Source organism: Lontra canadensis, unplaced genomic scaffold, assembly GCF_010015895.1.
Source record: "Lontra canadensis isolate GAN:19392208 unplaced genomic scaffold, GSC_riverotter_1.0 scaffold5, whole genome shotgun sequence".
Classification (NCBI taxonomy): Eukaryota; Metazoa; Chordata; class Mammalia; order Carnivora; family Mustelidae; genus Lontra; species Lontra canadensis.
Genome location: NW_022630999.1, coordinates 32,332,312 through 32,337,124, shown reverse-complemented (window position 1 = coordinate 32,337,124; position 4,813 = coordinate 32,332,312).

The following is a 4,813-nucleotide window of genomic DNA, read 5'->3' as shown; positions in this document are numbered from 1 at the left end:
AACATTCTGGGAGAAAGTTCTATGTTTTTCGCTACTTCTTCACCTCCAATTTATTTCTCAGTTGGCTTTAATCTGGTTTCTGTCCCCTCCTCTCCACTGAAACTGATCTAAGTTCACCAGGGAGCATTTAACTGCAAAATCCAATTGACTAAAAAAAAAAAAGATAGTTTTTCCAGATTCTCTGTTTCAGAGGATGACCCCCTTCCTTCTCTTGAGACTCAAATTTCCCCTGGCCTCTGTGGCCCTACCTTTTCCTAGGATACACCATCCCTCTCCATCTCCTTTTCTTTCTTTGTCCACTAAATGTTAAATGCCAGGATCACTCCCTAAACCACCTTCATTCCTTACTCTACTTACTCCCATAGGGATGTGACATTCAAATCTACAACACCAACCATCAGCCTTGGCTCCCCACTGATGCCTGCCCACACACTCTCATAATAACATAAAAACAAAAACAATGGTTAACTGATACTATGCGCCAAAACAACCCTCTGAAGCAGGTGCCATTATCAGCCATATTTCACAGATGTGCAAACTTAACTAGCCCAAGGTCACACAGTTATCAGGAGGCTGTTTTAAAGTCCACATTCACATGATACTCTATGTTGGAAACACAAAAGACTCCACCCTAAAATTGCTAGAACTCATACAGAAATTCAGAAAAGTGGCAGGATATAAAATCAGTGCACAGAAATCAGTTGCATTTCGGGGTGCCTGTGTGGCTCAGTCAGTTAAGCATCTGTCTTCAGCTCAGGTCATGATCCCAGGGTCCTGGGATAGAGTCCCAAATAGGGCTCCCTGCTCAGCAGGGAGTGTATTCTCCCTCTCCCTCTGCCTCTGCCCCCAATTTGTGCCCACATGTGCTCTCTTTCTCTCTCTTGAATAAAAAAAATCTTTAAAAAAGAAAAAGAAATCAGTTGCATTTCTATAGACTAACAATGAGGCAGAAGAAAGAGAAATCAAGGAATCAATCCCTTTGGTGCTATTTACAATAGCACCAAAACCCATAAGATGCCTAGGAATAAACCTAACCAAAGAGGCAAAGAATCTGTACTCAGAAAACTATAGAACATTCATGAAAGAAACTGAGAAAGACAGGAAGAAATAGAAAAACATTCCATGTCATGGACTGGAAGAACAAATATTGTTAAGATGTCTATCCTACCCAGAGCAATCTATACATTCAGTGCAATCCTTATCAAACTATCATCAACTTTTTTCACAGAGCTGGAAAAAAAAATCCTAAAATTTGTATGGAACCAGAAAAGACCCCAAATAGCCAAAGCAATCCTGAAAAAGAAAATCAAAGCTAGAAGCATCACAATCCTGGACTTCAAGCTGTATGACAAAGGTGCAATCATCAAGACAGTATGGTACTGGCACAAAAACAGACACACAGATCAATGGATCAGAATAAAGAACCCAGAAATGGACCCTCAGCTCTATGGTCAACTAATCTTTGACAAAGCAGGAAAGAATGTCCAGTGGAAAAAAGACAGTCTCTTCAACAAATGGTGTTGGGAAAATTGCATAGCCACATGCAGTAGAATAAAATTGGACCCCTTTCTTACACCATACACAAAAACAGACTCAAAATGGATGAAAGAGCTAAATCTGAGACAGGAATCCGTCAAAATCCTATAGAAGAATGCAGGCAGTAACCTCTATGACCTTGGCTGCAGCAACTTCCTGCAAGACATGTCTGCAAAGGCAAGAAAAACAAAAGCAAAAATGAACTATTGGGGCTTCATCAGGATAAAAAGCTTTTACACAGCAATGGAAATAGTCGACAAAACCAAAAGACAACCAACAGAATAGGAGAAGATATTTGCAAATGACATATCAGATAAAGGGCTAGTATCCAAAATCTATAATGAACTTATCAAACTCAACATCCAAACAACAAAAAAAAACAATCAAGAAATGGGCGGGAGACATGAACAGATATTTCTGCAAAGAAGACATCCAAATGGCCAATAGACACATGAAAAAATGTTCAACATCACTCGGCATCAGGGAAATACAAATCAAAACCACAATGAGATACCACCTCACACTAGTCAGAATGGCTAAAATTAACAAGTCAGGAAACAACAGATGTTGGCAAGGATGCAGAGGAAAGAGAAATCTCTTACACTGTTGGTGGGAATGCAAGCTGGTATAGCCACTCTGGAAAACAGTATGGAGGTCCTCAAAAAGTTGAAAATAGAGCTACCCTATGATCTAGCAGTTGTATTACTAGGTATTTACCTAAAAAATACAAATATAGTGATCTGAAGGGGCACCTGCACCCCAATGTTTATAGCAGCAATGTCCACAATAGCCAAGCTATGGAAAGAGCCCAAATGTCCATCAACAGATGAATGGATAAAGAAGATGTGGGATGGATAGATAGACAGACACACACATACACACACACACACACACACACACACACAGACACGTACAATGGAATACTACTTAGCTATCAAAAAATGAAATCTTGTGATAAATCACAGACCTATACCTCTGAAACTAATAATACATTATATGTTAATTTAATTTAAATTAAAAAATAGATAAATTTTATGGGGGGAACTATAATGACATAAAACCACCTAAATTAATCATACCAAAAAAAGGTTGAGCACAAGATAGATACAAAAAATACATGCTGGGGGCGCCTGGGTGGCTCAGTGGGTTAAAGTCCCTGCCTTCGGCTCAGGTCATGGTCTCAGGGTCCTGGGATCAAGCCCCACATCGGGCTCTCTGCTCGCAGGGAGTCTGCTTCCTCCTCTGTCTCTCTGCCTGCCTCTCTGCCTACTTGTGATCTCTGTCTGTGTCAAATAAATAAATAAAATCTTAAAAAAAAAACCATGCTGATTCCTTATATATAAAATGCAAAAATTGATAACACAATACACAACAATAAAAAAATACTCTTTTAGAAGTCAAAATTGTGATTTTCCTTAGTGACAGTGTGAGTAGTGATTGGTAATAGGCACAAGGGAAATTTCTTGAGTGGTAGTAATATTTTGTTTTTTTTTATTTTGCTAGTTACATTAGTGTGTTCATTTTCTGAAAATCCATTGAGCTGTATCTTTTTTTGTTTGTTTGTTTAAAGATTTTATTTACTTGACAGAGAAAGACACAGCAAGAGAGAGAGAACACAAGCAGGGGGAGTGGGAGAGGGAGAAGCAGCTCCCCGCCGACCAGGGAGTCCAATGTGGGGCTCGATCCCAGGACCCTGGAATCATGACTTGAGCCAAAGGCAGATGCTTAACAACTAAGCTACCCAGGCACCATTGAGCTGTATTTTATTACGTGTTTGTATTTCTATATGCATATAAAATTTTAATTAACATTTTTAAAACCTCACACAGTAAATGACTGAGGCAGGATTCAAACTCAGTCAGTCACACTTAAAAGAATGAATCCTAAATCTTCATTCTACAATCAGAGTTACACTATTCTCTAGAACAGTTGAAGAAAAAGATCTAACTATATCCCTAGGTTAGTCAGAGTTCTGTGAAAAACAGAACACTAGGATGTGTATAGAGAAAGAGAGAAAGGAGAGAGAAATTTTTTTAAAGAAATTGGCTTGTGCAATTGAAGTTGGGGTTGCCCAGTCCAAACACCACAGAAAAGACCAGCAAGCTGGAGACTGAGGGAGGAACTGATGTTTTAGAAGGTAGTCTGGAGGCAGAATTCCCTCTCGCTCAGAGGACCTTGACTTTTTTTCTCCTAAAGCCTTCAACTGACTGGATGAGGTCTACCCACATTATGTAGTGTAATCTGCTTTACTCAAAGCCTATATTTGTTTGTTTTTAGGTAGGCTCCACGCCCAGTGTGGGGCTTGAACTCACAACCCCAAGACCAAGACCTGAGCTGAGACCAAGAGTTAGATGCTCAACTGAATGAGCCACCCTGGCACCTGGCACTGGAAGCCTACTGGTTTAAATGCTAATCTCATCTAAAAAATGCCTTTACAGAAACATTTAGACTGGTTTTTGAGCAAATATCTGGGTACTGTGGTCTGGCTAAGTTGATACATAAAACTAACCGTAAGAAACCCTAACAATTCGGTTTTTTTAGATTTTATTTATTTATTTACTTATTATTTATTTAGTTTATAGAGAGAGAGACAGAGAGAGCAGAGGGAGAGGAAGAGGCAAACTCCCCACTGAGCAGGGAGTCCGACGCCGGGCTTGATTCCAGGACCCTGGGATCATGACCTGAGCTAAAAGCAGACACTTAATGGACTAAGCCACCCAGGCTCCCCAACAATCCCTAACAGAAAATCGATTCTTTTTTTTTTTTTTAAGATTTTATTTACTTATTAGAAAGAAGGAGAGAGCACAAGCAGGGGAGCAGCAGAGGGAGAAAGAGAAATAGGCTCCCCACTAAGCAAGAAGCCTGATGCTCAACTCCATCCCAGGACCCTGGGATCATGACCTGAGCCAAAGGCAAAAGCTTAACCAACTGAGCAACCCAGGCACCCCAGAAAATCGATGCTTATACTCTAAGTTCTTCAGGTTTCATATTGATTCTCCAACTTGATCAGTAATTAGAAAACATAGAGTAAACATCCCAGGAACCAAACGGAAACAAAATCCTTTCCAACATGATCTCTGTGGTGTCCATAATTATCCAGCTATGGGATCCCAGAAAGCAAACCTAGCAGAACGCCACATTTTGCCAGGCCTCTTCATTTATCCCATAACAAAAGCCATCCCAGTAGAGACAGTACCAGTGACATGCATTACAATGACTTACAATATCTTCAATCCTGAAATCACTTGCCAGAGAAATTGGGCCAAAGTCCAAACAA